Source organism: Chionomys nivalis, chromosome 2, assembly GCF_950005125.1.
Source record: "Chionomys nivalis chromosome 2, mChiNiv1.1, whole genome shotgun sequence".
NCBI classification, from domain to species: domain Eukaryota; kingdom Metazoa; phylum Chordata; class Mammalia; order Rodentia; family Cricetidae; genus Chionomys; species Chionomys nivalis.
The window spans coordinates 123,855,634-123,868,213 of record NC_080087.1 but is presented as its reverse complement, the minus strand read 5'-3'; the positions used below and the strand labels follow the sequence as shown (position 1 = coordinate 123,868,213).

General features: G+C 44.8%; 1 protein-coding gene across 1 annotated transcript in view; it reads right to left on the bottom strand.

Moving 5' to 3' along the window:
• Marchf4 (membrane associated ring-CH-type finger 4) overlaps positions 1 to 12,580 on the bottom strand; it is a 140,760-nt gene that overhangs the window by 29,133 nt on the left and 99,047 nt on the right. The window lies entirely within an intron of this gene.

The window sequence follows — 12,580 nt, the reverse complement described above, 5'->3', positions numbered from 1 at the left end:
AAGAGAAGACCACAGGTCTCTTGGGTTGGTGTTGTGCTACAGGCGGGGCGCAGCACAAGGTATTTCCCAGCTGTGGCTGTGACTAACCAGGTAGGAGGGGCTGGAAAAGGATGAAGATTCTTCTACCAACAGGGCAGGTGGCAGACACGGCTGTTTCTCTAGTCACAGATTGTCTTATTTTTGATCCTGTTTCTTTTTTTTTTGCCTCTTTCAGTCTGAAGGTCTAGCTTCAAGAGAGTCCTTAGGTTACCTGGTTGCTATGGCAATACCAGGTAAGCCTAAGACTACCTTTTCCCACTCACTATACCCAGGCATCCCTGACATTGAACAGGAAGAAATACATACAGCATCTTGTGGCAAAGGCATCCCCATGCTGGGCTGGAGTTTGCTGTTCTGGGAAACCAAAACAGGAAAACGATAACATATCAGCCTTAGGGCACAGTTTATAGTTCTTTTCCTTTTATTGCAGCTCATGATGATTAAGAGTCCGGCTCTCATCCTAGACAGTCTTGACTTTATCTAGGCTGTGACAATCTGTGCGACCTTGATCAACTTGCTGAGCACTCTAAGCTGTGTTTGGTCAGTCCCTTGTCCATTCAGTATTTACGTTCTATGTTCCATCTTCTAGATGGGAGGCATAAAGTTCTCTGGTAGAGAAAGACAATGAATCAGATAAACAAGTCAATTGTGCCTACCCAAGATATGCTGTCATGTGTTGTGGAGAAAATAGCATGGAAAAGGAAAAGGGACTATGGAGGAGGGCGAGGCAGACTAAAATTCTAAATGATGATGTGGTGGTTAATTTTCATTGTCGAGTCGACTGCGTTTAGAATCACCGTGGAAACATACCTCTGGGGTGTGTTTATGAAGCCATTTCCAGAAATGCTTAACTTGAGGGAAGACCCATCCAGAGAGTAGGTGGCAGCATCCCACGGGTTGGGAGCCAGAGTGACTGAGAAAGGAGCTGAGTGCAAGCGTTTCTCCCTCTCTGCTTATTGCCTTTGATGCAGTGTGCCAGATGCTTCAAGTTCTCACTGCCCTGATGTTCCTGCCACAATGGACCATATTCCCTGAAACTCTGTGGTGGCTCATCTTGGTTGTCCACTCAAGTGGATTGAGAACCAAGTAAAATTCTTGTATTTTGTCAGAGCAACTAGGGAAGTAACTACATATCAAAGTCAATGTCTATGGAAGCCCACTGAAGAAGGGTACTTGAACTAAGATATGAGACAGGCAGAGAAGTACGCCGTGCGGATATTCGGGACCAAGCAATCTGGGCACAGATTCTGAGGCAGAAAAGTGACTGACATATTTCAGGAAAACCAAAGACACTGGCATGCTAAGATTGAGTAAGTGAGAGGAAGGAAAATAGGAGAGATTGGGGGCTGGAGAGATGGTTCAGCAGTTAAGAGCACTGGCTGTTCTTCCAGAGGACCCGGGTTCAATTCCTAACACCCACATGGCAGCTCAAGACCGTCTGTAGCTCTAGTTCTGGGGGATCCAAAGCCCTCACACAGACATACATGCAGGCCAAATATCAATGCACATAAAATAAAGAAATCTAAAAAAAGAAAGAAAATAGAAGAGGTCAAAATAGGGACCAGTGGTGGGTAAACAGATAAGGCAAAGGTTATGGCCTGTCTTAAGAGCCTGACATTTATGGATGAGATGGGTAGTCTTGGGTGTTCTGAGTGAAAGATTATGGAGCCTTTCTTAGTCTCTGAGCCCTTCTTTCCTACTTCAAATGACATGATACTGTGTATGGCAGGACTGTGCTGGCTTCTCTACTGGAGACAGACTAGAGGGGAAAAAGACAGAATCTGGAGCTAGAAGGCCATTACAATAATCCATAAATAAAGGATGAATATGTTTCAGACCAAACAGTATCAAGACAAAACCTAAGAAATATGAAGACTCGTATGTATTTTTGAAGAAATAAATGTTGAGGTTGGTGGGAGGATCTGATGTGGTATGTGAGCAAGACAGGAAAGTAGATGATGATGTTAATTTTGACTTGGGCATTGGGAAGAATGAGAGAGTGGTTTTATTTGAATTGAGACTGAAAAGCAAGCGGGTTTTGGAGTAAAGATTGGGTGTTCACTTTTGAAAGGATCAACCAGGAGAGGTCCATCAGCTATGGAGTGGGAACTTCCTAGCCAGCACTGTGGTGTACATTAGCCTGGCATCTGGGCCTGCGACCAGATAGGGGCATGAGACTTGTTAGCAGCGTGTGTGTGGGGGTGGGGGTGTTAAATCCACTGCTTAGATGAGATAACCAAAGTGGTCAGCGTATGCCAGAAAAGGAGGGGTACCGGGTTTTAGAAGTCATAAGATGTTGGGAACCAGCAGAAGAGGCTGAGAAGAGAAGGCTAGCCAGGTAAGAAAATGCTGTATTTCGCAAGCTGAGGAAGAATACAAAGTATACTGAGAAAAGGAGGAGTCGTCAGTCTTGCTGATGGACTAAGTCAGATGAGAACCAAGATTTATCCATGAGTCTAGCAAATTTTAGTTCGGACATTTTACCCATTTTCTAGGTGAAATATGAATGAAAGCTATTGGGAGCTGAGCGTGAAGGTGTAGGAAGAATTATCAAAGTGTTGAGATAAAACACCTGGAGAGCTTCAGGGGAGATTTTCTTTTATCAAAACAAATTGCCTCATCTATGAAACCAGGGGAGCAAGGTAGCAAGTTGGCATTCACTCAACTTAAATGAAGGTTAGTATGTAAGGGTTGCAATGGGGGTTAGCAAAACTTGCTTACAAAGCCATTTTCCTGCCTCCTTCAAATATGAATTTCCTTCCTTTATGTCTTCTTCTTTCTTGTATTGCTCTCCTCCCTGTCTGCAGAACATGTCTGTAGATGTGATTCCACCTGCCACCTCAACACAGTGAGGTTAGTAATAATTACTCCCACTTCATGAATGAAGATACCATTCAGAGAGTCTGTTAGGTGCTCATGACTGACTCAAGTTACCCAAATCACCTCTTCCCACACTGGTATGGTCACCTTTGTCTTTTCTTCTACCCACAGCGCCTGTCTGGAAGACCCTTAGCTTTTCTGACCTGATATGAGAGATGATCTTGCTAGATCCCCTTACCCATCAGCACAAAGACATGCACCTTACTCCTTCCCTTCATCTCCAGCTCTGAAGTCAGTTCTGGGCCGTGTTCATTGGATAGGAATTGATGTGTGTGTCGTGGGGGCGGAGGTGGGGGCAGGGCACAGGTCAAAATAGGATCTCACTTCTTCACACCGCCCTCATGCTTCTAACCTTAGTAGGAAGGGAAATATTTGTTAAGAACGAGTTAAGAGACAAAGATTTTCATAAGCAGAATAGTCCACTAAAGCTTACTCTGAGAGTCTATATTAAAGGAAGGTCTGGTGGTCTTGTAGCTGTTCTGCAATGAAGACCCACAGGATAGAAACTTCAAAGTAAGAATTTCCCTCCAGGCTAGATCTCTGTATTGTGATAGGGAGGAGAAGGTATAGGGGTAAGAATTAGGTCATAGGGTGTGTGTGTGTGTGTGTGTGTGTGTTGAGGACATAGAGATGCCAAAGAAGTTAGAAACTTCCCTAGGTAGTGTTTCTGATGATAGGGAAAGTCAGGCACTGTTTTCTGTCAATCCTTGAAGCCCTCAAATTCTGAGACCAGCAAACAGTGAGGACTATAAATAACACACACACACACATGCACACACACGCACACACATGCATATGCACATGCGCACACGCATACACGTTCATACACATGCACACACACACACACACACACAAACTACAGGCATAACAAACAATATCATGGGTCCAAAATATAGACCAGTGGTTTGTACCTTCATCTTTTAGGTTTGTGAAGAAAAGCTGAGACAGAAAGAGACGAAGCCCAAATAGGTTAAAGAATGGGCTAACAGAGGATAAACTTGAAAATCCCAGTGTCTTCTTCCATCAGAACAGTAGGCAATCATTTCCTCACTCTCCAGACTGTGGGAGTCAATGTATTCTGGCATCAGGATCAAGACAAAAATGATGTATCAGGGTGGTATCCTTGCCAGCAGACTATGGAGGATGAAGGGAAGGGAGAGTGATGACCTCCAAAGATACTCCAGTGTTGTAGGAGACCGTGTTTGTTCCTGGCTGCTCAGCCCCGAAATAACCACACAGAAACTGTATTCATTAAATCACTGCTTGGCCCATTAGCTCTAGCTTCTTATTGTCTAGCTCTTACATCTTAATTTAACTCATTTCTGTTCATCTGTGTATTGCCACATGGCTGTGGCTTACTGGGTAAAGTTCTGTCTGGCATCCTGTGGTCTGTCTCTGGCAGGGGCTACATGGCTTCTCCTGACTCTGCCTTCTTTCTCCCAGCATTCAGTTTAGTTTTCCCTGCCTACCTCTGTTCTGCCCTGCCGTAGGCTCAAAGCAGTTTCTTTATTCATTAACCAATAAAAGCAACAAGAATTGGATGTGTGACTTCCCACATCATCCCAAGATCTGAAAATCTGTTATTGTTCACAGACAAGGCATCCTGAATTCTGTGCATACTGTATTAGACAGTGTCTGAGTAGCTCTGTTTTCTGAAGAGAGTCTTTCAGCTCTCCCGCCCATCATACTCCCTTTCCAGACAGACCGTGCTTTTCTCAATGGATCTAAGGCCAAATTGTGGCTTCAAGGGACCAACAGCAGGCCAATAATAGCAGAGAGGAATTATGATTTGTTGCGAGATAATTTGATCTAATAGAGAGAGAACTCTGTTACTAAGACGAGGGGAGATTTAAAGCCTAATAAGCCATAGTTATCTATACAAAATCCAATTAACCTACAAAATTATTTCTATTTCTAGTCTCATACCAGCCACTTATTCTCAGAAACACACAGACACGGACACACAAAGCCTCACACATAGAATCTACTTCCATCTTCATGAAAAATGTCCTAATCTATCTGCTCATCATCTCAAAAAACAAAGCAAAAAGAAGGCTAAATGGGACAAGGAAGGTGAGCAAAGGACCCAAACCCTCCAAACTGCAACCTTCATTGTCCTGGTAACTATTTCACTCCTTCCCTGCCTCTCTCCCTATCATTTAACTGGTATAAGATAAATGTACCTATTCCCTCTAAAGGCTTCTAAATTTACTCAACTGCTTCTGGAGAGAGGAACTTAACCTCACAATAATTGAATCTAAATAACATCCAATTCTGTGAAGTCAAACATGATCTGCATAGTAAACAAACCACAGGATTGGAGGGCTGGTGGGAAGGAGAAGGTCAGTCTTAATGTGCTCATTCATAATTGTATTCGGATTTCTTACAGCCCAAATGTGTACCCTAATGTCTGGTTGTCTTTCTGTCTAACTCATCATTACCATCACTGTTGTTACCAAAAAGCCAAAATTAAAGGCTGATTTGGCCTCATTCCTTTCCCTGGCTCAGTAGACGAACATAATTTAGCTAAGCCTTGAGTAGCTAGAACTGGGCTCTTTGCATACAGTGGGCTGGGCCCAGGTCCAAGGTTCCAGGCCACTACACTTCTCAGGAAGTTTCAGCGATGCCAGATCACTACGTTCCCTTTTTGTTCCAGAAATCAGGCCAAATCACATGACAGGTTAGGGGAAAAAGTACAGAATTGTCCCTCCGAAACCATCTTCTGTGGTCCTTACACACTAGTGGAGGGGCGTGCAGCCTCGATTGTGCAAAACCCTTATGATCCTCCTTGGAGGCCCTGTGGTGAAATTCTCTAAAATGACTTTTCGTTCTCTGTGGTTAATGGATCTTATGGAGCGTTTAGGAGATCCAGTGGAGGTTGCAGAGTCACTTATTACGCAGGTGCAAACAAGCTGGAGTCTCGCGTTGCTTTCTTATGTTTCCGACCAGGGCTGCAGGTACTTAGGGTCACCCCTGACTCCTTCACAGCACAAAAGATCTTTCCCAGGTTCAATCCCAGCTTTCCTACTCTCGCGCTGGTGACTCTGTGTTTAAGAGCTCTCTACCTCAACCCAATGTCTCCTGAGAGTTAAAGCTGCATCGAAATCCCCCGAGAAGCTTGTTTAGTATCCCCGTGCTGGCTGCAACCCAAGGACTCCAACTTCATGGAGACCCACTTAAAGCAAAATTGGCTAAGACTCTCTTTGTAAAGCATTGGACCAGCTACTCATTAACAACCCTTCTGCCTCCCACATTACTTTGAGACTTTTATGTACACAAAGATAAAAATAAGCACAAAGAAGTAAAACTTACTGGGGACTCATTATGTGCCGATCCCTGCTTTGAATTCTGTGTTCAAGTACCAATTCTCTCATTTGCTGGGTGAGAGACACTGGGCAAACTATTCCTTTCCCAGCCCCATCTTGTCATCCGTGTCTACACTGTCCAACCCGTGTGTTCTGTTGCTGTCGTCTCTCTTGCCAATCCCTGCCTTTGAACATGTGCCGGTGGCCCAAGCGTTGTCCTCATCACCTGATGAGGTGTCATGGCATGGTTTGTGAGGTCCTTGGCTCTGCCATGTGCCACTTATGTGACCACAGGCAAATTTCCTTAGGGGTCAAGGTAGGACCGAAGACACTTCCTGTATTCCTAGGTTTCTCGTAAGGATTAAGACATGATGAGAACTGCTTAGAACCTATGGCACACATAGGGAGTACTCATGGGAGCACTGTTACCATGTTCTTCCATGTTGTGGAATATTTGTTTATCCAGGCAAAGATGTGTTACATTGTTCACGCTACATTTGTTAACTATATGAAGATGTGCTGTATTTGTATTAATTAAACAAAATTAACCTGGGCTTAGAGAGGCGAGGTTAGCAACTGGTTGATAGGAAGTAGCAGGGAGGAGCTTAGTGTGATTTTATTTTTTAGTTGGGGTGGTGTGGAAAGGGTTTGTATCCTGGTTGCCAGCAGAGAGAGACAGTTAGCCAGTTGCTATTCCAGCTCTCTAAGCTTGCAGGCTTTCACTAGCCTTTGAATCTCAAGCTTTATTAGAACAATAGAGATTTAGTTAAAACTACGCAGAGCCGTGGTCGGGGGGAACAGACGCCACCCCCCAGTTGCTGTCTTCATGGTCTGCCGCTGGTACTTTGAAGGTGACAAGGTAAAAGAACAGTGATGCTACCTTTACTGAGACTCCTCACACCTAACGGGAGGAGGTAGGGACTAACTCTGCAAATGAGAGCAGCCTACAGATGGTTCCCTCACCAAGCACCTCCCTTCGCTGTCTTGAAAGTGAACTTCATGAGCTTGAACCCGTGAGCCTAAAGTTTCTGATAGCCAGGAAATGAGATTAGGCCATCACTTGCAGGGAAGCCTGGAGTTTCCAGGTATTTGCTATCTGCCCTGGTGCTTTCGGAGGAGGGAGAACAAAGTCAGCACCTCAAATCCTTATTCACCCTCCTGCCTCCATGACCCTCCTTTTTAGGACCTACCCTTTCCCACCCAAGCCTTCTTTTCGTGTTCATGACGTCTACCTGTTGGGACGGTGGGTTGGGGGAAGTATTAAGTCACAAGCGGTCACTGTCATCATCTTTCCCTTCCCTGTTGGGTACAGTTTCGCTCTTATGTGTTCCTGGGAAAACTAGAGGATAAAGGAAGTAGCAAGGGCAGAGCCAAAAGCCTAAAAAAAGGAAGGAAAGTGGACATGATCAAAAAGTGTACTATATTCATGTGTGAAAATTGTAGCGAAACCCACTAGTTTGTATAATTGATATGCGTTAATAATTATAATTGAGAAAAAGAGTATAGTAACAAAAGAGGATCCAGAGAAAGAAAAATTGCCTTTTTTTTTTTTTTTTTTTTTTTTTTTTTTTTTTTTTTTTTTTAGAGATTAAGGTAAGCCTGTCTATTGTTTGTTGTTTTTCCTGTATGCTGGGCTTCTTCCTCAAATCAGTCTCACAGCCCTTATACTCGCTTAGGGCAGCAGCTCTCAGCCTTCCTAACACTGCGACCCTTTAATACAGCTCCACATGCTATGGTGATCCCAACCATAAAATTATTTTTGTTGCTACTTCATAACTGTAATTTTGCTACTGTTATGAATCATAGTGTAAGTATCTGGTGTGTAGAATATCTGATATGCAATCCTCTGGGGGCTGTGACCCACAGGTTGAGAACCACTGATTTAGACATATCAACCTGGAGCCCAGAGAGGTATTGGCCTCCTTCAGGATGCTGCAGCAACAGGACACAAAAGATTCCACCCTGATCCCTGCCCAGGTTCTGTGCTCCAAGAGCAGATCCCACATCGCTGCGGTACTGGGGTGCCCATGCCAGAGTCTGCTGCAAGCCCAGCTCGGTTCTCTTCACACCTCTCAGGAAAGTGTACTATTCCTGAAGTCTTGGCTGCAGCTCCCTGTCAGCAGAAAGCATGCTAAGCGAATTTGAATGACTCTGGCATGGGAATAGACTCCAGGCTACCGGCTTCACGCTTCTACTAAGCAGCTCCAAGTCTCTGGGGTTGCTGTTATCTTGGCAATTTTATTTTCTGTTTCAAAGAATTCTATAGTCCTTACTTCTCTCTCTCTCTCTCTCTCTCTCTCTCTCTCTCTCTCTCTCTCTCTCTTCCTCCCTCTTCTCCCCCCCCCCCCGCTCTGTGTGGTGGGTGTCTTAAAGGTACTGCTCTTCCCTACCTCAGCCTCTGGTTAGGCTGCCCCCAATCCCAACCAAAAGGAAGGAATCCAAGAGCCTCTCTTGTTCACCAGAACCTCCCAATGTCCCTTTTGAGCTCAGGCACAGAAACCTGTGTGAGGTGAAGGTGATAGAGGATCAGAGTAGGGGTGTGGGTTGGGGGCCATGGGGAGATATTTACAGACCAGCACTGTTTCCCTCTGAGAACTGAGGACAATCACCTTTCATAAACATTCTACAGCCTTGGGTGGAACACCACTGCTTAGTCCTCGTGTTGAAAATGCAAGATGGCCTGGCGGTGTTGGCGCATGCCTTTAATCCCAGCAGAGGCAGGTAAATCTCTGTGAGTTCAAGGTCAGCCTGGTCTACAAGAGACAGTTCCAGGACAGGCACCAAAGCTACAGAGAAACCCTGTCTTGAAAAAAGAACAGAAAAAAAAAGAAAAAGGAAGAAAGAAAGAAAAGAAAGAAGGAGAAAGAAAGAAAGAAAGAAGAAAGAAAGAAAGAAAGAAAGAAAGAAAGAAAGAAAGAAAGAAAGAAAGAAAGAAAGAAAGAAAGAAAGATGCCCCCAGCCCAAGAGGCATTATCACATGATGGGACACATTCCAAACCCATCCAGTGCCTCGGCTCTTGACGTGACTCTTGCCTGTGTTTCACTGATTGGGGATTGACACAGTGTAACTCCCTCTTGCATGCTTACCTCTGTCAGGTGGCCAGGTCACTCAGCAAGCACTCGTGACTTAGTGTTCTCTGTCATTTCTGGGACTTGGTGAGCTAGCCCCACGCTCCTCTTCTTCTTAGACTTTACGGCTGTTTGACACTTCATTCATTTCCCCGTCAGTCACCATCCATCTACGCGGAAAGGCCCTATATTTAGATCCCGGTCTCACATCGTTGATCATTCCAGCCACATTTTTTTTTTTTTTTTTTTTTTTTTTTTTTTTTTGGTTTTTCGAGACAGGGTTTCTCTGTGGTTTTGGAGCCTGTCCTGGAACTAGCTCTTGTGTACCAGGCTGGTCTCGAACTCACATAGATCCGCCTGCCTCTGCCTCCCAAGTGCTGGGATTAAAGGCGTGCGCCACCACCGCCCGGCTCCGGCCACATTTTTATAGATCTTCGCTGGTCTCTAGGTTTTTTAAGACAAGTTTTCCAACTCTCTCTGTGCTCCTGCTCAGAGGCTGGAACGGGAGGGTAAAGCCCTGTCTTAAACTGTGTAACAATTGGTTACAAACTAAAACTTTCTATAATTATAGCCCCCTTCCTGCATAATTGCCCCCCAATCTGGTACATAATATACAGCCTATTTTTGACTTGAATTTTCCAGTCATATCTGTTTTGTAAGAATTCCCTCCGGTGATTTTCTGATTTCACAAATCATGTCCCAGGTGTCCTTAGGAGAGAATCCTGGATAGAATCACTCCTTTAAAAGGCACGGTCATTTTTAAGGCTGTGGACACAGGTTGCCAAGTTAGTCTTCAGAAACAATCCATTCACTAACCCCAGAGTCAGCATTTGCTGCTGTGACTCGGAACCCAAGGCCCTGTCCCTTCTCCACAGTCTCAGAGATAGTGTTGAGGATACCGTAGCCACAACTCAAAAAAGAAACCTCAGGAAATAACCTGTCTCTGTACCTCTCTCTGGCAAGGGCAGACTTCAACTGTAAGACGACTCAGGCAGCGGGCAGTGAGCCATGCAAGGGAAGGGAGTCTGGGAAAGGAGGGTCTGTTCCCGTCATGAGCGGACACCACGTATCGAGGTCAGGAAAACCTGCAGGATCTCAGCCTGAGGGATCGCCTTCTCAGAGGGACAAATGAAAGACATGATTTGAGAATTCCTGTCAAGAATCTCTGCATACCCAGATTCCAAGACGGCAACTCTAGGGGTAAGCACTTGGGATCAAAGCATTTGGAACATGGAAGACCTGTCAGCCAGGCAAGTGCCCACAACTACCCTTTATGATACCCAGATTTAGAGATACTGCAGTCTTTCCAGTAAAACCTCACATAACTGAGAGCCTGCAGGATTTTAATGGAACCTGTGTCTTCACCTGCTGCAATTCCAGCCTTTTCTTTTTTCATTATGGACTCTGCCATCTATGGACTCTATCAATGAACCCTAGCTACTAACTATGCCTCTGCATCAGCACCCCGAAACTAAAAGCTTAAGCAACCACTCACAAGTCTTCACAAATCTACAAAGTAGTTGCCTGGTTTTCCTGATTCCGTTTGACTGGTCATAACTGGATGGACTTCAGGGTCTATCTGTGGCTGGATATTGGCTGATCCAGGATGGAATGACCCCACTTTGATCCATGCATCTTATATCATCTAGTAATACTGCCCAGCTTGTTGGCATGATGGCAAGAGTTCCCACCAGCAAGTGAGAGCAGGTCTTAGCCATCAAGCACTTTAAGCCTCTGCTTGCATCAACTTTGCCAAGGCTCCACTGCCCAGAGCAAGTCATATAGCTCCTCTAGAACTGATATGAATGGCCGTAGCCAAAAGGAAGTGACAGCAGGGAGGCCATTAATACAGTCGCTCCAACACATTAGTTAGATGGCCTTGGACAATTTCCTTCACTTGAGCTTTAGTTCCATTATCTGTAACAGTGCAGTTTCATAGAGATTTCTCATTCTACTATATGTAAAATGTGTGCCACATGATAAAATTCCATTTGTATTAATTTCCTTCTCCTGACTTTCCCTCATTTGAATTTTCTGTCTTTCCTTAAGCAAACAATTTTTATGCATTGCTTTCTGCATTCAGAGTTCTGATAGAACACTAAGCATTATGTCTATGACTTCTGTTGAATCCCCGGCTCTAGCTGAGAGCTAATGGGTCCCTAGCTCCTATTGATCTGGATTAGCGGTATTAAAAAGAAGAGTCAAGAAATTTCTCTTTTACTCCTGGGGACGTCCAGTCCAGGGATGTCTCTTGGTTCTCTGATCCAACACCACCACTGTTATGGGACAATGGTCTGTACCCTGTCACTTGTATTTTAAATAAACACTGATTGTAGCCAGTAGTCAGGCAGGAAGCATAGGTGGGACGACCAGGCAGAAAAACTAGAGGTGAGGCTACAAGAATTCTGGAACAAGGAAAGATTCAGTCTGCAGTCGTCACCCAGACGCAGAGAATGCAAGATGTAACTGCCTCGCTGAAAAAGTTACCAAGTTACATGGCTAACACAGACAAGAATTATGGGCTAATATATGTTATAAGAGTTAATAAGAAGCCTGAGCTAATAGGCCAATCAGTTTATAATCAATGTAGACCTCTGTGTGTTTTCTTTGGGACTGAACAACTGCAGGACCAGGTGAAACAGAAACCTCAATCAACACACCACTAAGAATGAGCTATGAAGGGTTAACACATTTGAGTTAGCTGAGGACTCTGAATATAGGCAACGAGATAGGAAACCTTCCATTTCCTAATTTAAATGTGGGCTTGGGGGTAGAATAAATATTCTGGCCTCCTCTTAGCTGATCAGCTCTAGAAGAGACATTAATTGCATCCAGCCAGTCCTGCTGAGGGGACCCAAAGCTGCCAGCTCCCTTGCTGAGAATGAAATAGAACTGTAATTGGCTGTGAAAGCATCGTGGCAGGAGGTGCAGAGAAGGGTTGGTCCTCACCCCCAAAGCAGGTGAGAGAAGCTTTGAGGGGAAGGCCCACAGGAGGTACATGGTAGCGTGCATCTGCCACACTTAGAGGTCATCTTGTCCCTGGGCTATAGCCGAGGTGAAGGACCTGCTCATACAGCACACTCAGGGTGCTGGCCACAAGAACACTAAGATTCTAACCCTTCTCACTCTTGTCTCTGGCTTCCCCTGGAAGGAAGAATCCCTAGCAACTGTCACTAGTGAAACCAGTCTTCTACTTCAGAGAGCTCTCCAGACACAAGCTTCACCTTGAAGTGTGTGCACACATGCGTGTGTGCTAGCATGCCTGTGTGCACCATACCTGTGTGCTA